Here is a 20,906-nt window from a genome sequence, read left to right as displayed (position 1 = left end):
AAGTAGCGGGCTGGTTAACAAAAACCTCCATATATCATTGGACTTCAACTGCCTTCAGCCACATCCAGCACAGGTAATGGTGAGAGATGGCATGAGTTAAACGAAACTTGGAGAGCCACAGGTCAGCCACCACTGCAGTATAGAAAGCTGCCTCACACCATCAGTCTACCTGGCTCACAATCGTCCGGCAGCAGCTCTCCAGGTGTCAGGCAGGAGTCCTTCCCAGCTATACCTGGAAGTGACAGTGAGTGAACCTAGAATCTTCTGCATGCAGGGCCAAAAAGCAGATATACAGCGGTGTTATTTGTGTATAGTAAGCCCACAACTTACACACATTTAACTTGTGCACATTCAGCTTTATGTGTTTGGAAATAAATTTATGTAAGTAGTAGTAGAAGAAGAGTTTGGATTTGATATCCCACTTTATCACTACTCGAAGGAGTCTCAAAGCGGCTCACATTCTCCTTTCGCTTCCTCCCCCACAACAAACACTCTGTGAGGTGAGTGGGGCTGAGAGACTTCAAAGAAGCGTGACTGGCCCAAGGTCACCCAGCAGCTGCATGTGGAGGAGCGGGGAATCGAACCCGGTTCCCTAGATTACAAGACTACCGCTCTCAACCACTACACCACACTGTATGTATGTATGTGAAAAGGGGGACAGGGTCCCGGGAAAATGACATTGCAATTGAACCAAAATGGGTTTTGACTATACACAATTTTTGCCTCAGGCGTAATCCCCAGAAGTAACTCCCCACTCTGTAAATTGCGGACTTACTGTATTTGGTTTTGACAAAGTCCCCCTCCAAAGGCTCCTGAGCAAACTTAGCAGTCATGGGATAAAAGAGCAAGTCCTCTTTTCTTTATAGGAAGAAGAGTTGGAGGAATGTAAGACACTAGGTCCACTAAAGATCTATTTGGGGTGGATCTACGAAGGTTGCCATATTTCAAAAAGTGAAAATCCTGACCCAAAAGTTGTTGAACTGTTTTTGTTTGTTTTGGGGGGGGGAGGGCCCAAGTTGTTGAGCTCTAAAATGACGTTATAAAGCAATTTTTATGGAAAATTGGGGGAAACTACACTGCCAACATGGGTTGCCTATTTCCACCCAGACACTGCTTCTGACTGCAGTATTCCGGTTATGTCCAGGAAATTCCAGACGTATAGCAACACTAAACTAGACAGGGAAAAAAGGCTATAAATAAGTCAGTTTTTTATCATTACATTAAAAAGGAAAAAATCTCTATGGAGAACTGTATTTTAAAATTTCCTGCCCCCTGGCGCTATCTTGTGTTGCATGTTTATAATGCATTCAAATCGCTGTACAGTGTTACCTTGGTTCTCAAACTTAATCCATTCCGGAAGTCCGTTCCAAAACCAAAGCATTCCAAAACCAAGGCAAGCTTTCCCATAAAAAGTAATGCAAATTGGATTAATCCATTCCAGACTTTTAAAAACAACCCCTAAATGAATTTGCTAGCTAATGAGAACATTTATCCATAAAAAGAATGCAATAATCAATATACTGTACTATAAAATAAATAAGTATTGTAGATGATAAAAAAAAAAAAATTCTCATACCTGCACTGATGATAGTCATTGGCTTTTATCCATTTCCACAGTCACACAGTCAATCAATCAGTAGCTGAACTGGGTTCTACACAGTCACAAAAACAAATTAACCAAAAAAGCCACAAAAACGCCAAACTTAATCTGTTCTGGAAGTCCGTTGGACTTCCGAAATGTTCAAAAACCAAGGCACAGCTTCTGATTGGTGCAGGTGCCCCAAAAACAATAGCAGACAACCGCATCTGATGTTAGGCTTCCGAAAAACGTTCAAAGACCAGAACACTTACTGGTACTTCCAAGTTTTCAGCGTTTGAGAACCAAGGCGTTTGAGTACCAAGGCATTTGAGAACCAAGGTACCACTGTACAGTTGTACCTTGGATCCCAAACGCCCTGCGAGTCGAACACTTTGGCTCCCGAATGCTGCAAAGTGAGTGTTCCAGTTTGCGAATGTTCTTTGGAACCTGAACGTCCAATGGGGCTTCTGCAGCTTCTGATTGGCTGCAGGAGCTTCCTGCAGCCAATCAGAAGCCGCACCTTGGTTTCCGAACGTTTGGGAAGTCGAACGGACTTCCAGAACTGATCCTGTTTGACTTCCGAGGTACCACTGTATTTTGACTAATGTAGCTGAGTCATTGGGAAACGTGCTTTTTAACTTGCTCATAAATTGTCTTCATAAGTTTGCACTGACTTCAATTTATTCAGCATGGTGAAAACAAAAAGGGATTGTGCAGAATTGCAAGTGTGACCAGCATGTTGGAGCAATGTCATGCTGTCATCCCAACAGCAGTGTAACTAGGATGTGTAACTAGGATGTGGAGGAGGGAGGTTAGGTCAGTTGCTGTGCAGGTGCATCAGCAGAGCCGATAAGGGCGTTCCTGGCAATGTGCCTGTACAACCTCATCTCACCACTGTCCTGTCCCCAAACCATCCCACAAGTGAAGCAACACTTTTTTCGGGAAGGTGGCAGCATGCCAGCATCCCACAGCACTGGTGCTCCTGCTTCACTGTAAATAAAATGATACATACTCAGGTAAAAAACCCCTCACTTCATACATGCCCTGATGAGGTCTGAGCTGACAGTGTCCTACAAAGAAAAGGATCTTCTGTTCATAGTAGATGAAAATTCAGTGGACCAAGTTGGCCCAATGTGCAGCAGCTGTGAAAAAGGTGAATGCCAGGGCAGGGATTATTAGCAAATGGATTGAAAATGAAACTGCCAGTATCCTAATGCCTTTACAGTCATACCTCATGTTATGTTTGCTTCATGTTGCGTCCCACGGCAACCCGGAAGTACCGGAAAGGATTACTTCCAGGTTTCGCCACTCGCGCATGCACAGAAGTGCTAAATCACGCTTCGCGCATGCGCACAAGCTCCAAATCGCACCGAGTACTTGCGCAGATACAGCGCTTCAGGTTGCAGGCTTTTCATGTTGCAAATGGGCCTTCGGAACGGATCCCATTCACAACCAGGGGTACCACTGTATATAAGTCTACAGTACGACCAAACCTGGAATACTGTAATCCAGAGGTTTTCAACCTTTTTGGGTTCATGGCTCCCTTGACCAACTACATTCTTTCTGCAGCACCCCTGGAGACCTCAGGAGCCCAGTTATATCACCCCTTGCCTGCAGAGCTGACAGCCTCCTCACCTATCCCCTCTCTTTGGGAGAGAGTCCTCTGGGAAGCCACAGCCCCTGCCCCTGATCTCTGAGCAGCTGAAGCTAAAACTTTCCACTTGCAACCTGAAGTAGCTTTATCACTTGATTTTGCTAACTGGAAACTGGATATTTAGTGCTATTCTGGAGTAAATGGCTACTTGGTTGTAGTCTTCATGCGCTTTGTCTTCTAGGAGTTAACATAGCATAACATTCAACATCTGATGAGGTAGACTCTACTCCACAGAATCTGATGCCATGATAAATTTGTTAGCCTTTAAGGTGCCTCAAGACTCTTTGTTGTCTTTGCAACAAAAGAGTAACACAGCTATGCCTCTAAAAGTCTCTTTAGTTACAACTCTATAGCTTAGACACATATAGGAATTGTGAAATTCTTGCCTACTGGATTCAGCTGAATGGTTTAGCTAAAAGTGTTGTAATTGCCTTATACTGAACATATTGATGAAGTCTGGGAGTGAGCAAAGCAAAGATATGGCAGCACAAGCCACTGCTTGTCAGGAATCAAACTTGCAACACAAGTTCAATCATGTTCCTAGGTTTGCAAACCCAAAGATAGCCTGCATGTCAACATATTTCAGAGGTTCTAAGTCACAGCAGGACCTCAGTGCTCCCTCTCTTAATTTCTAGCTAGCTGGGGTAGGCAGATGTGTGCATTCCACCATCAAAAACATTTCGGAGATCATGCTTAGAGCATTGGTCTGATCATCCAGAAGATTTCCACCCACCACTCCTTATGCCACCTTTCCTGATGTCCTGCCCTACATCTCATCATTTTCCCTTGAGGCTTCTCTCCAGCCGGATTGAATTGATTCTCCTGGACACTTGACATTATTTTCCATCTCACTAGCATTTATGCCAAATCAGAATCACATTCATCTGGGAATTGGTTTCACACATTACCCAGAGGCAAACCTGCATTTGCAACCAACTATACATTCAACAAAGAAATTCAAGCAATTGCAGATCCCTAATAATCTACATGTATGACACACAGGTTTGCAAGGACATGTTTGTCATGCTCATACTTTACAGGCTGGGTGCCAAGGCCTTCTTATTCTGATGGAAGGACCTTCCTCCAAGAGGTCTAAAAGGAAATATATTAAATTCACACTTATTGAAACAGCGTGCGAGTCAAAATACAGCTATACTTCAGAATTCACATTTATCCAAATTTTGTGATGCAGTTCTATAAACCAAATAAAAATGCCTGATATATTAGGAAATTGATTGTAAAAATGTGTACATTGGTCCAGACTACATACAAAAATGTGTTTATTAAGAGAAATTCACATTAAAATGCTGGTGAATTTTCATAAGAATATTTTTAAATGTAAATTGCTGCAAAAATGTGAGGAAATAAAGTGAAGATTTGAAAAAGGAGAAGCTGAGAACAAAGACTGACAGATCCTTCCATCCTTAACTGTGAATTGTCAGCCACCTTGAGTTGGTAAAATTGGTGTACACTTTAAAAATAATTACAATGTACTTTTAAAAATAATTAAAATGTAATGACTTGCATACAAAATGTCCTGCTGGATGGGTCAAAGGCCCATCTAGTCCAGCACCATGTTTTCACAGTGTCCAACCAGATGCTATAAGAAGCCTATGAGTACATCTTTAGTCCAGTAGCATTTTCTTCACTTGTGATCCCCAGCAGCTGTTATTCAGAGGCACACTGACACCAGAAGTGGACACACCCACCATTGCTAGCAGCACTGACATGGATCCGTCTAATCCTCTTTCAATTTAAAGTCATTCCAAGTTGGTGGCCAGCCCTACCAATAGACTTAGTGAGGCGGCTGGCAGATGCTGGAGTGGGGGCAGCTGCAGTGAGGTGTTGGGCAGAGCTGTGTATGCTGTATGGCATGCCCTGCACACCCTAGCTAGTTTGCTGCCATCAGGTATGGTGCAGGATGCTGACCTAACATCAGTGCTGAAGTAAGATTCTACTGTGGACTTTAGTAAATACTATATGTTGAATCAGAGGCTTGACTTCCTAGCTCTCAACTCAAATTCTTAACCTCTATGATTCACATTATAGATAAGAGAATGGAACCCCCTTCATCTAGGTGATGGAAGGAAGAAGGGTGGGCTTTTTATGTTAAGCAGTTTGAAGTCCAGAGTCCACTCTATCACTTTGACAATTTCATCCCCAGTCTACCAGTAAGGATTTCATCTCTTTCATACATTGTTCTGTTCTGCCCCAATGGAAAGTCATTCACTCCTAGATTTCCTAAAACCATTCTTTCTGCTTATCGAAATGAAGCCACACGAGCAGCTGAAATGTCTTTGAAGTCTGGGAAAGTTTCCAATGTCAGCTTGTGAGAATTCCTCTCTATTTTCCCTTGATGAACCACTACTAAGCATTGGAGCTTCATGCACAGCAAATTTCTGATGCCCCCCTTTGCTACACCTACAAGTAAATAGAGAATTAGGAAACTACAAAATTGACCTAATGTGTCCTAGTTGGAAATATTACTAAATCTTGTAGTCAGGGAAAGAGGGAAATTAAAGTCAATTAGTTGGTAAATGATGTGTGGCAAGCTGTTTTGCTTCTTTTTTTGTTAACTGTTGAGGTAAATTAAACAAGCAGCCCAGCATGGCACAAATGTTCCATCTCAAACAATTCAGATGCTGAATGCTGAGCACCTAAGTGAAAACATAAGGTGATGAATGGAGCTGAACATACATTGCAAACTGGATCTACACTAATGAGAACGATGCAGTAGTTAAGGCCAATTTATGTCTACATCTCAAGAGAAAGGTCATGGGGGGAGTTTCATTAGCAGGACAAAAATCCTGCTTATGTCTGCATGACCTTAGACATTTGGTGTCCACTTCAGCCCTGCACTCTTAAAAGGTGGTGGATGATGAAGCAAAGGCTTTCTGTGGTGCTCATTTGGATCCTCTGCTTTTTCTTTTCCCTGTTCTCATCATGGGGGTTTTTTATATTGGTGGTTTTTATATCCCTCTGCAAAAGGCCCCTGTACCAGAACAATAATGCCCCAAGAACAACAAATCTAGAAAGTATTGTTATTATTTATCCTATCAACACATTTCAGAGCCTTTGTCCATGATCTTTGAGAAATCTTGGAGAACAAGGGAGGTCCCTACAGACTGGAGGCAGGCAAATGTTCTCCCCATCTTCAAAAGGGGGGACGGAGAATGACCCAGGTAACTACTGACTGGTGAGCTTGACATTAATACCAGGGAAGGTCCTAGAACAGATAATTCAACAGTCTGTAAGCATTTAGAAAAGGATGCTGTGATTACTAAAAGCCAACATGGGTTTCTCAAAAAGAAGTCATGTCAGAGAAACCTCATTTCTTTTTTGGATGGAATTACCAACTTGGTGGATCAAGGAAATGCTGTGGGCATAGTATGCATCTTGATTCCAGAAAGGTTTTTTACAAAGCCCCCCTCCCCTGAAATTTTCACGAGAAAGCTGGTAAAATGTGGGTTGAATGAGGTAACTGTTCGGTGGATTTGTAGCTGGTTGATTGATGGTTCCTGATCATCCTGGGAAAAAGTGGCAAGTGGGGTGCCACAGGGTTCTGTCCTGGGCCCGTTGCTGCTCACCATCTTTATAATTGACTTATATGAAAGAATTGAGGGGGTGCTCATCAAATTTGCTGATGACACCAAACTGGGAGGGGTAGCTAACATTGCTGAAGACAGAATCAGAATTCAAAATGACCCTAACAGATTGTAAAACTGGGTGAAGCTACCAAAATGAATTTCAGTAGGGACAAATGTAAGGTTCGGCATTTAGACAGGAAGAAATAGATACACAAATTTAAGATGGGGGACACCTGGCTTACTAACAGTACATGTGAAAGGGATCTAGGGGTCTTGGTGGACCACAAGCTTAAGATGAGTCAACCGGGTGACGCAGCAGCAAAAAAAATAGCTAATGCTACTCTAGGCTGCATCAACAGAAGTAGAGGGAAGTAATAGTACCATTCTATTTTGCCTTGGTCATGCCACATCTGAAATACTGTGTCCAATTCTGGCACCAAAATTTAAGAAGGATGTTGACAAGCTGGAACGCATGCAGAGGATGGTGACCAAGATGATCAAAGTCTGGAAACTAAACCTTATGAGCAGCACTTGAAGGAGGTGGGTATGTTTGGCCTGGAAAAGAGGAGATTGAGAGGAGATATGAAAGCCATCTTCAACTATCTGAATGGCTGTCACATGGAAGATGGGGCAAGCTTGTTTTCTCCTGCTCTGAAGGTAGGACTTGAACCAATGGCTTCAAGCTCCAAGAAAGGAGATTCTGACTCAGGAAAAACTTTCTGACAGTAAGAGGTGTTTGGCAGTGGAACAGACTCCCACAAGAGATGGTGGACTCTCCTTCCTTGGAGGATTTTAAGCAGAGGTTGGGTGGCCATCTGTCATGGACGCTTTAGCTGAGTTTCCTGCATTGCAGGGGGTTTGACTAGATGACCTTGGGGTCCTTTCCAACTCTAAGATTCTATGATCCTGTGATTTGGATTCACAGTGTGACATTATCTATCAAGTACAGTGGGGACCTATCCCAAAGAAAATTTGACTGTGACGCAGGCACAACTTTTCATGAAGCTTATGCTCACTTTCACTGCTGCCATAATGGGCTGAGCTTGGTCATATGAAAGCTAACCATTTTCAAGTTCTGAGCTGAGTGATGATGATCTGTACCTTCTATCAACAACTGCAGATGTTCTGGTATTGTTTGCAGAAGAAGAAAATTGCTTGGCTCAATGATGACCCACCAGAGGAAAACCATGGGCTTAGAGCCCTTCAGTTCTCAACCCTTGGCTCACACCTCTGCACAAGCAGCTCCCAGCACCTGAGGAGTGGGAGAAGCGAGAGCAAATTCAGTGGCAAACAGCAGCCTCCTCTTTCCCATCCAACTCCCGTTGTCCCTGACCAACAGCTTCTATGAATCCTATGAATTCTGTATTGTCTTTATTAACTGATTTGCTGTCCTGCCCCCAGAAAGCTCTGCATAGAAATTATATTGATAGAATAGCGTAGCATTTCATTGTTAGATCACTTTTCATATTGTTCCATTTGCCATTTTTGATCCTGTATTTATTTTACAATGGAAGTAAAAGTTAGTGACAAACATTAACTTAAACTGACATAGAATAAAACAATCACCTAAATAAAATCGTCAGCTTTTCCCTAGTATATCATTGGCAAAGGAAGCAATATATTTGTATCTACCTAGTTAATGAGCAATTTCATTATCTACAATTGGGCCTAGGCTTGTCACCATTCCCCTGTGATTATTAAGAATCATATAACTTCATACATTTACAATAACATGTCTAAGATCCAGCTGCATTTGGACTTGGCTCCTGAAGACCCTATGTCAAATGTTAAGCTGTGAGTTGAATGGACAGCCTGTGGCAAGTTACTGGTGTCAAATCACCCTCGGGACTGGAAGAATAACAATGGTCCACTTTTGAAAGGGTGAATAACATCAGTGCTTATTCAGTAATTCCTTGAGGGCAACATGAGAGCTCCGTTGTAGGGAGGGAATTCCCCCAAGCTTTCATCAATGAAGAGAGCGGCTCTCTTTGCAACTCCTACAACTATAAGGAACTTTTCCCTTCTATTGAAGTGAATGGGGATGCACATTCAATATGGAGAACTGTGTAGTAGGGAGAGGGGGTTTCAAAAGTGCATACACATTGAAATGTTTGTTATAATTAAATCTATTAAATAATATTTCAAGATACTGTCTTCCACAGGTGGATCTGGCCTAAGTAACACATGTCTTAGTTATGGATTACTACAATGTGTTCTAGATGGAGCTGCCTTCAAAGTTCAGGAACATCAGCGGGTTCAAAATGTAGCAGCAAAACGCTTGACCAAAGCTAGTTTTTGGGAGCTTGTCAGCTACACTTGATGCCACCCATTTCTAAGCACAATTCAAAGTGCATTTGACTACCCTTAAAGTCCTAAATGGCCTGAGGCCAACTAGTGCTGCATGATCCCACACATCCACATGTCCTGCCACTAGCTGACACATAGTTGGTAGAAACATAGAAGTCAGAGCCTTCTTGGTGGTAGCATTCATAATCCTGAACTCCCTGCCCTGGCAGATCTTTCTAGACCAGGGATGGGGGATATGATGTGGCCAGTGAGTCAGATCCTTATCTCCCATACCCTCAACAAACCAAATGTGACAGGTGGGCATTGGTCGATCACCTGGCATTAAGTGATTACAGTCATTAGGTGATTACAGTCATACCTCATGTTACGTCCGCTTCAGGTTGCGTGTTTTCATCTTGCATCCCGCGGCAACCCGGAAGTACCAGAATGGGTTACTTCTGGGTTTCGCCACTTGCGCATGTGCAGAAGCACTGAATCGTGCTGCGCACCTGCGCAGACACACCACTTCGAGTTGTGGGCTTTTCACATTATGGGTGGGCCTCCAAAACGGATCCCGGCTGTAACACAAGGTAACACAAGGTATCAAGGCTTCAAAACATCATGCAGGGTCTACAAAGAGCAAGAGTAAAGAGTAAGGGAGGCAAATGGGGAAGAAGAAGAAGAAGAAGAAGAAGAAGAAGAAGAAGAAGAAGAAGAAGAAGAGGAGTAGTAGTAGTAGTAGTAGTAGTTTGGATTTGATATCCCGCCTTTCACTCCTCTTCAGGAGTCTCAAAGCGGCTAATAATCTCCTTTCCCTTCCTCCCCCACAACAAACACTCTGTGAGGTGAGTGGGGCTGAGAGACTTCAAAGAAGTGTGACTAGCCCAAGGTCACCCAGCAGCTGCATGTGAAGGAGCGGAGACGCGAACCCAGTTCACCAGATTACGCGTCTACCGCTCTTAACCACTACACCACACTGGCTCTTCCATTGTTTTCTCGCTTACAAATTCTGTCTTAAGGGTGTATGAATAGGGTGAGCCTGTGACCTAGATTCAGGAACTAAAGTATTCATGATCACAAAATAATGGCCAGGCTGCCTAGTTAATGCAATCAGTGACCATTATCAAGAAATAAGGAAGGTTGGAAATGTAAAGAAAAGGAGGGGAATTTTTATCATATGTGGTGGACTTGCAGCAAGGTGAAAGTTTACTGGGAAATGATATATAATGAATTAAAGAAAATGTATAAAAGTACATTTGTTAAAAAAAGCAGAAGCATTCCTACTGGGTATAGTAGGCGAGGAGATTCCAAAGAGAGATCAAAAATTGTTTATGTTTGCAACAACGACAGCAAGGACTCTTTTAGTTCAAAAATGGAAGCAACAAGAGACAGCAATGACAGAAGAGTGGCAGACAAAGATGATGGAATATGCAGAACTGGTGAAGCTGACTGGGAAAATCTGAAACCAGCATGTTCAAGTTTTCCAAAAAGACTAGAGTAAATTTGTACAATAAAGGTAAAGGGACCCCTGTCCCTTAGGTCCAGTCATTAATGACTCTGGGGTTGCGGCGCTCATCTTGCTTTACTGGCTTAGGGAGCCGGCATACAGCTTCTGGGTCATGTGGCCAGCATGACTAAGCCGCTTCTGGCGAAACCAGAGCAGCGCATGGAAACGCCGTTTACCTTCCCGCTGGAGTGGTACCTATTTATCTACTTGCACTTTGATGTGCTTTCGAACTGCTAGGTTGGCAGGAGCAGGGACCAAGCAACGGGAGCTCACCCCGTCACAGGGATTCGAACCGCCTCTAGTTGGTTTGCTATAAAAAGACTTTTCGTGTTAATGATTATTACCTTTTTATATTTACTTAAAATTTGTGATAATTGGAATAAGCGAAATGTAAATTGGAAGAGGTACAAATGCTATGACATAAAATAAATTATGAAAACCATGAGGCGGGAGGGAGGGAAGTCTACTAGCTCATATGAGCAAAAACTTAAGATAACAATAAGGATGTATTTAAGTATAATAAAAAGGAAATTCAATACAATATTATATTTAAAAAAACCAAAGTGACTTACAGCCAAACAAACAAAAAAACCCACACAGATACATTAAAAACAAGGAGGAGAAACAGAAAAACACTGCAGCACAACTGGCTCTCTGCACTTAGCACAATTCAAAACTGCATTCAGAAAAACATGGTAAAGTCTTGGTTTGTTTGATTCCTTGTTTATTTGCAGGTGTGGGTTGCGTTACTTCACGGCTTCCCCCTTCTCCACAACAAGTTCCCCAGCCTGGAGCAAGGGGAAGCCGTGAATCAAACAAGCCAAGACTTTGCCATGTTTTTCTGAATGCCGTTTTGAATTGTGTTCTGTAGTGAATACTGCATTTACCCCCTTTCTGTACAATTGCCTCTGCACTTAGCGGCAGCAGCAGACTTGCACTTTTAAACATGGCTCTGCCACGTCCACGTGTCTTGTAGGGCACCAGGGGCCTGCAGGGGAGTGAGCAGAAGTCTTTAGCTTGTTCTGCTCAGATCCCTCAAGTCTGTTGCTCTAGAAGTGCATCTAGCCCAGACAACGCTGCCAGGGTATGGGAAACAGCTGGGGATGGAGGGAATGTGTGGATGCTGGGAGGGACAGCATGGCTTTCCACAACCACTTTGGTTCATTGAACTGCACATCCTTCACCCCTTGCTTTCCATCAGAATGGAGGGGGAGTGTATAGTGTGTTCACTGACCTGCTGGCATCACATGTAGTCTGGGCATCAGGCAAACTGCTGAACTAGAATTCAGCTCTGTTGTTTCCTTTCTTTTTTGTCTTATTGTAGGCTAGAGGCGTGGAAGAAATTTGTTCCATCTCAAATTTCCAAACCAATACAATAAAAAAGAGGTATCTTTTGGAATTTGCGCTTCTCTGATTTTTGTAATTCTACATATACAACTGGAATAGCTCAGTAAGTAGAGTATGAGACTCTTAATCTCCAGGTCATGGGTCTGAGCCCCACATGAGTCTGAGCCCCACATTTGGCCAAAAATTCCTACAGTGCAGTCTGTTGCACTAGATTACCCGTGTGCTCCCTTCCAACTCTACATACAAGAGTATGGTTCTATGTATGTGGGGAAAGTGTACACAAAAAAGGCATTTATGACCGAAAATAATATACAAAAATGCATGTATTCTAGGGATTATTATTTTTTTACAAAAATGCTTATACTGGGAAGAAATCTGCATAAAAATGCAAATTAATTTTCATAGAGGATTCTTTTTCACAGAAAAAAGTAACCTGAAACAGAGCAGCAGAACTTGAAAGTGGAAAAATGAGAAATGGTGATAAACCAAAATTGACAGATTCTCCCCATCTAGGGGAGATGGGGCTTTTGCTCCACCATTACCTGAAGCATCTGCCAGTGGAAGGTGCATTAACAACTCAGTTCTAATTTTCTGTTTCAATTTTATGCAAATGGTTATATTATCCTGTAATGAATCTACTACTAATTATACAATTACTCTCAATTTAGCAAGTTTGTTTTAACAAATGAATTGACGTCAGCCCGTTCTAATTTGCAAAATAAATCAGGCATATTCGTATTTGATGTTTAAATCAAGCAAGTCATCTGCTTGGTTCATTTTCTATGGGCTCTTCTGTTATAGATTAGAATGCTGAGTGCTGCTTAGATCTGTGCAGCTGGTATAATGATGCGTCCTGGCCTTGTAATAAGGCAGGTAGGGAGGATGCAGTTCACAGTTGTCACTGCCTATGCAGACTCTCGCATCTCCTGAACTCCTGTTTAAGCTGCCCACTCTCCGCCTGTTCATTATGAAGATTTATACTATCATCTAGTGGAACTCCTGTAAAACTACAACCCATTAATCCTCCCTTCTAGTAGGTGCTTTGTATCACAGCCTGAGATTGAAAGAACAGCCAGTGAGGTCTTTGCATTCAGGTTATTAAGAGTTTTTTGCCATCTCCCAGGAAATTTTGCCATAGACATGGGAATTTAAAATCTTGCACTATATTAGCCTAAGCCAAGTAAGACTGCTGCTTGATCTTCATGCATCCTCCCAAGCTCCCAACCTTATGTTGATTTTCAGGATCTGGAAACATGACTGCAGAAAACTAGCTTGCATTATAGGCAGAGGAAATTCTTGGCTGACAAAACTAGGGGTGGGGGCAAGAGAAAAATGGAGTCGATGACCTTTGTACTATTTAATAAAAAGGATTATTTTTCTTATTTGTCATCACTCTGTAAGAGGACTGGGGAACTTGTGACCCTTCCACGGTGTTGCATTTCAATTGCCATCCATCCCAGCCAGCAAGACTTAAAGTCAGGGTTGATGGGAGTTGTAGTCCAGCAACATCTAGAGTGCTCCTCACTCCTGCTCTGTACACAACAGAATTAACCCTGTTTTACTTCTGAATATGTCTTCTGGAGTATCATAACACATGCTTGGAAATGGCATTGTGTAGTGGTACCTCAGGTTACAAACATCCCAGGTTGAAGACGCTTCAGGTTACAGACTCCACTAACCTGGAAGTAGTACCTCGGGTTAAGAACTTTGCTTCAGGATGAGAACAGAAATTGCACAGCAGCGGTGCAACAGCAGCGGGAGGCCCCATTAGCTAAAGTGGTACCTCAGGTTAAGAACAGTTTCAAGTTAAGAACGGACCTCCGGAACGAATTAAGTTTGTAACCAGAGGTACCACTGTACTTCAAAATGACATCTTGCCATTTTGCTGTCAGATTGCCTCTAATATTTCTGTTTTACTCATGCCAAGACCTCCGCCCACACCTCTTTCCCAATGAATTTGCTCTTCCTAATACAAACAGGGGTGTGGGGACACAGGGAAATAGTAGCTGCTGAATTACAACGTATCAGATAGGTTATCTGCTAGAAAATTTAAAAAGTACATATCTCAGAAGAAGAATAAATTAACTGTACAGTCATACCTCGGAAGTCAAACGGAATCTGTTCTGGAAGTCCGTTCGACTTCCAAAACGTTCAAAAACCAAAGCCCAGCTTCTGATTGGCTGCAGGAAGCCAATCGGAAACTGTGGAAGCCCAGTTGGACATTTGGCTTCCAAAAATATTTCACAAACCGGAACACTCACTTCTGGGTTTGTGGCGTTCAGGAGCCAAAACGTTCAGGAACTAAGCTGTTCAAAAACCAGGGTACGACTGTATATGTGTATACAGTGCACAAACCATGCACACAGGTAAGTACATACACGCAAAATTGGCACATGGGTAGACATGTTTTCTTCTCTGTTTCTCACGTACACATGGCAAGACATTTGTGGGAACAGTGTGTGAGATTGCAGTTTGACACATCATTCAGGAGCAGTATTTTTAGAGCCCCTGTTTCTCAGTTACACCAGTATTTATGGCCACTAGTTCTACACACTGAGTGACTTTCGTTACAAATGATTAAGCAAGCTGAATGCATAAACCTTTTTTCATTTTAAAGACAGGGGGTGGTAAATAAATGACTATGTGAACAACAGTCGATAACATTGCTAAAATTATTGTGAGATGTCCAGAGATGATTGGCCAGCACAGGAGATGAGCAGAAACAAGGCCAGGGTGTCTAAATGTAATATAGTACTGAATATGAATATATGAAACAGAGACTGGGCTATATTTTGGGGGCCCTGGTAGCGTGAGCAGTGCTCCACTTGCACTGAGGGGCCTCAACTAGCAGGAACTAAATGCTCAGCCATGCACCCAGTGGTGTTGTGAATATGACCATGTGGATTCAGCTTTGCCAGCCATATTACAAGGGACTCAGCTCTCCTGATCAAGACTAAGTGGATATTTTATTACATCAGTGCAGTGATTTCTGAACCTAATAATGGTCACACTCATATTTTTCATATTGCCCCACTTATATTAGGTACATTTGAAGAATCATTCAATTCACACAATGCTGCATTTACTATATTGCAGTTAAGATAAACATACCTTCCAGATTGCTCGGTCCCTGCTCGTGCCAAGCTAGCAGTTCAAAAGCACCTCAAAGTGCAAGTAGATAAATAGGGACCGCTCCAGCAGGAAGGTAAACAGCGTTTCCGTGTGATGCTCTGCTTTCACCAGAAGTGGCTTAGTCATCCTGGCCACATGACCTGGAAAAAACTGTCTGTGGACAAACATCGGCCAGTAAAGCAAGATGAGCGCCACAACCCCAGAGTCATTCACGACTGGACTTAACTGTCAGGGGTCCTTTATCTTTACCTTTTTACCTTCTAGATCAGTAATTAAATTATATAGGGAGAGGTCAGGATGAAGTGAAAAGTCGGCATGACAGAAATGTACCATGTCATTTGACAGACTTGGAGTATGTGCCTGCAGGCCCAATTAACACAGTGCTCTTAATATAGCCATCTTGCATTATGGCAAAACTCTGCACTCTACAACATGACAGATGAAAACAGAAGCACCTCAATCTACAGCAGGCAAAGGAAGAAATGCAAGGAAGTCTGTTCCCAGAAATACCTGGTGTCATTCCCATCCTCTTACCACTGAAGTATTCACTTAAAAGCATGCATGTTCCCTGCAGACTGAAATGCAATTTTTATTCAACATACCAAAACTGTATGTATGCATGTGTAATTGTACCACAAAGCAAATACACTAAAATTTAATATCTAAATGCTAAGGCTGAAACTATTTCTTAAGTATGAATTAATAACTATAGATGTTCCCGAACATTACTGGGATTTCAAAGGCAGAACTGATGTCTGGGGGTGGGAGGTGTTGAAATGTGGTGCTTTGTCCTATATCTTAGGCAAGTCAATCAAGCTCAACAATTGTCAGCAATTTCAGTGGTTTCCTTGTAAAAAAAGACCGAACAATTTTGGGGTTTTCCTTACAAAAAAAAAGCTCATCAACTTTTGGGATGTCCTGGGTTTTACTTTTTGAAATATGGCAACCCTAATTGAAATATTATACTTAGAAAATAGGAGTGCAGCTGTAGCTGCTGAGTGTCTTTTACAATATTGCAGGGTGGACCGCTAAGTCTTAATCTGTTCTGAGCTCCCAATTTACAGCACATGCAGCTTCTTTCTTGCAGAGTCACAAACTGACTAGTAACTACTTTTAAAACCTCATTATTTGAAATCAAGTTCCCAGCTGCTTTTGCCAGCTCTTCCCACAATCACTCACAATCCCCCCCCCTTGAACCTGCTTCCTCCTGCTGTGTGCTATAAATCAGTGCGACTCCCCACCCCAAACACAACACCTCTCTAAATTGTACACATATACAGAAGGCAATAAAGCGAGAACCCATCTAATCTCTTCTAGTGGCAATCAAGCCAACACAGCTATAGTGGGTGTGGCTGCGTCATCTAATCATAAGCATGTGTGCAGTCCATATTAATACTTAATTTAGCTCGCTTTTAAATTGTAGAAACCTTAACAGCAATGAAAAGGCCTGACCTGTCTCTCCTAGCGAAGCCTAGTCACATTCCTCCCTCAAGTTTTCCATGTGATAGAGCAATGCTACAATTAAAGCACAATAATTTGCTTGTTATTCAAGTCAGGCATTAGTCCTAGTAATGGGCTGCTTGGTGGAGAGATGGATTTCCTTGTTAGGAGCTAAGCACAGGATTAGCTGAATTCTCCATGGAGAAATCTTGATTTGTTCAAGGTCTTTCATGTTTTCTACAGAGAAGGGATTATGTCTACTTAAAGAGGGGGCTTGCTTAAAAAGCTACAAAGTATAAGAAAAGGATTTAGGGCAGTCGGGCCTGCGGTTAAGTAGCTGAGGGGGTAGAGGGTGTTTTAGAGCAAAGGATTATTTAAATCCATAAAGTTAAAAAAATTGGTTTAGCAGTACTAGGTCAAAGCGAAGGAACATGCTGGAAAGGCAGTTAAGCATAAGTTAATATTCATTTTACTTTGGCTAATTATTGCAAGGATTCAGAGATAATAGGTGAAAGAAGACATGGCGGGCTCTTGCTGTCTCAATGGGGGTTGATAGGAAGAGACAAAACTCAGTCCTACAGAGTCTTCTTTTCTGTTACTTTGCTTTTTAAAGATGTGCTTATTGTGACATATATTACCAGCCAAATGCACCCATTGGGAAGGATTTTTTATTTTAAAAAAACACTACTTTGGCATTGTTTGGCATCACGAGGCCATGATGAAGTAGACAGTTAAATGCCTCTCTCAAGAATCACAGGAAACATGAACCTTTTAGAGCCCAGTAACCACCATTCTCTCTTTTCTCACTATATATGATTACTGGTATCAACAATAGGCCTAAGAAATGGCATTTTTTGCTCTTTGTGCAACAGTGAAAGTGCCACTCCACAATCACACCCATTAATAATGGGACACATATTGCACAAGATGCACAGTTTGAATTAACTAGGGCTTACTCACAGGTAAGTGGAAATAGGCTTGCTGTCACATGCAGAGAGAAATATCCACTCTTGAGGAATTTGTCTACTGATCAATAAGACTCAACTGGTCTGTCCACTTGGGACCAGATCAGGTACACTTCCAAGCAGGTATACTTCCTTCTTCACGTCTTTTAATGTACAGCTGATTCCCGTCTTGCTGGCTGTGCCAGGTGCATTCAGAGTTCCCTTGTTAAAGCAACAGAGGAGCAGCAAACAAGTTTCCAACTGAAGAGGAACAAGAGTATTAATAGCCTGAACCGAAGAATACTTGCAGCAATTTTGTTCAATGCCTTTATGCGTGCAGATACTGTATCTCCATACAAATGAATGGAGAAACTGTTGAGAGGGGTGGAGATTCTAAACTCACAACTGATTTTCAACACACAAACAACTGCTAGACCAAAGAAATTGAATTTATTTTTATATTTTAAATTGTTGTAACCTGAGCTGATAGGAAAAGGAATGGTAGAAATCCATATATATATATATATATATATATGCAGGTTTTGGTGTCCTCGGGTGTCTTCCCGTGTAAAAGTTGGGGTGTCTAGGCGACGTTTCGACGAGGTCTCACTCGTCATCTTCAGGCTGGTGCTTTCGGCTTCTTGTTACTGGAACAGAGCAGGATCTCAGTGTTTGAGTTCCTATAAATACTGTTGAGGAGGTGTGGTGTATAGCCTCCAATGTTCTGGGCAGAGAGGAGGTTCCCAGGCTAGTGTGCCTTTTCTTCTTTTGTTCCTTAATTACTTGAGGGATATCTTGAGTGATTTCTTGAGTGATTTCCTGAATCCCACTTAGGTGGGTCATTAGGTGTGGATTAGTTGCTAAAGCCTTCGTGTCTTGAACTCTTGAACTTTGTGAAGAGTTTTTCTGAGAAGATGGCTGTACTGCCCAGCCACGTACATTGGACAAACAAACAGACGAATAAATGCACGGATCGCAGAACACAAGAATGCCGTCAAAAAAGAAGAAAAAACTTCCTCTCTTTTCCAACACATGAAAGAAACAGGACACGAAATTAATTTTGCAGATTCCAAATTGCTCTTTAACATGGAACATCACCACAAGAGAATAATCATGGAAGCCATCGAGATAGAGAAACACCCTCACAACATGAACAAGCGTGACGACACATCCCGCTTGCCAGACATCTGGAAATTAGCCCTCCCCACAAAATCTGACACCAGATCCAGAGGCACACAGAACGCCATCACCAATCAACCACACCAGACCCAAACCCAGACCCTCTCCACAGATAAATTACAGACACCATCCAGTAGCCAAACCAGGGTGGCACCTCCGGATGCTGCACCCCCCTGCAATCCCTACACAGATCTGGCTGGCACAGGCCACAAAACCACAGCTCGCCCCTATACACGAAGCCAAGCCAGAGCACAACCAAGTGCAGTACAGCCATCTTCTCAGAAAAACTCTTCACAAAGTTCAAGAGTTCAAGACACGAAGGCTTTAGCAACTAATCCACACCTAATGACCCACCTAAGTGGGATTCAGGAAATCACTCAAGAAATCACTCAAGATATCCCTCAAGTAATTAAGGAACAAAAGAAGAAAAGGCACACTAGCCTGGGAACCTCCTCTCTGCCCAGAACATTGGAGGCTATACACCACACCTCCTCAACAGTATTTATAGGAACTCAAACACTGAGATCCTGCTCTGTTCCAGTAACAAGAAGCCGAAAGCACCAGCCTGAAGATGACGAGTGAGACCTCGTCGAAACGTCGCCTAGACACCCCAACTTTTACACGGGAAGACACCCGAGGACACCAAAACCTGCATTCCTGTACCCGTGAAAATCTACGAAAGCATATATATATATATATACACACACAGAGAGAGAGAGAGAGAGAGAGAGAGAGAGAGAGTTGACTGTTTTCATTAGATAGATATTCACAATTTTCCTGAGAATAAATGTAGCCTGAGAACATATTTATATAGCATAATTGTAATGTTAAAATCAAATGGTAATGATGGTACTATGTAGAAATGTTCTAATGTTCGTGAAATAATTAAAAATCAAGTAAGCTATAGTGCAGTTTTGCATGTTGTTTCTAATGGAAAAAAATAGACGCATAAATTTTAAGTTGGGTGAGGTGTATATTAGAAAGGACAACAAAATAGTAAATCTGAAAAGGTTGGAAACATTGAAATAATAACAGGAAGAAGAAGAAGAAGAAGAAGAAGAAGAAGAAGAAGAAGAAGAAGAAGAAGAAGAAGACAAACTATGATGTAATTTAGAATGATAGATATTAGACTATCTGGGAAGGGGAAATGTTCTGAAATTCAATCTGAGGAAAACCTGGAATACATCAATGTTAAAAAAAAAAGGAGTGGTGAAAATGGGTGTTAACTATAATAGTATTTGCCAAACTGGTGCCCTCCATGTGTTCTGGACTACAATTCCCATCAGCCCCAGCAAGCATACGTGGGAGTTGTAATCCAAAACATCTGTTGAGCACCAGGCTGACAAAGGCTACACTATAATACGACAGTGCAATTAGAAAATCTCTAAGGTTAAATGTTGCACATGTTATGCTCTGAAGTGGTGTCTCCCTCCTTTATATATCTGTTTGGTCTTGCATATCTTCATCAGAGGCTCGTCTCCAGAAGTTCTCAACAAATAAAGTAAGTCACATGGTTACCAGAAAGGGGGTCAGTCATGGAATTATCTCCCTAGCAGGGCTTTCTTGGCACCTACACTGCAGTATTTTGCGGTGAAGGGCCTGTTTTATTTTCCCAAGCTTTTAAATCACAGGATTTTACTGCAGTTTTAGCTTTTGGCACTAATTACTTTCCCCTGCGCTGTTTTCTAGACGGCCTTGTGTGGATTTTCTGTTATGTGCTGCATTTTATGCGGCTTTTGACTTGTTTTTAGGCTGATGTTTGTGTGGTTGTTGTTTTTAATCTAGTTGTAAAATTATGGTTTTGAAAGGTAAACTTCCATTTTAGGGCACTTTTATAATGTTTTGTAAAAGCCCAGAGGACTTAATCAAAGGAGTAGTATCTTAATCAAAGGAGTAGTAGTATCTAAACACAGCTACCACATATATAAATATATCCACATAAACACCCCCAAAAACCCTCATAACAACCACAGAAAACTTTGGCAGCACACTAACAGTGGGACAAAATCAGTTCACTCAGTCAAAAGTCTTGGTGGAAATGTAAGTCTTTACCAAACAGGTGTCACCAAAGGTTCCAGGTGGAATTCACTGTGCATTCCACAGATGGGGAGCCACAACTGAAAAGGTCCTCTCTCTTGATATTTCCCTCCAAACCACTCTTTTAGGGGGGGACCCAGAGAAGCGCCAAGGGGAAGAGCAGAAATCCCCCATGCCACATTCTGGAATTAATACCCATAGGTAGGATTAGAAT

Source organism: Podarcis tiliguerta, assembly GCF_965153285.1.
Source record: "Podarcis tiliguerta genome assembly, chromosome: 11".
NCBI lineage: Eukaryota > Metazoa > Chordata > Lepidosauria > Squamata > Lacertidae > Podarcis > Podarcis tiliguerta.
The sequence above is the reverse complement of the archived record's forward strand: the minus strand, read 5'-3'. Positions refer to the sequence as shown.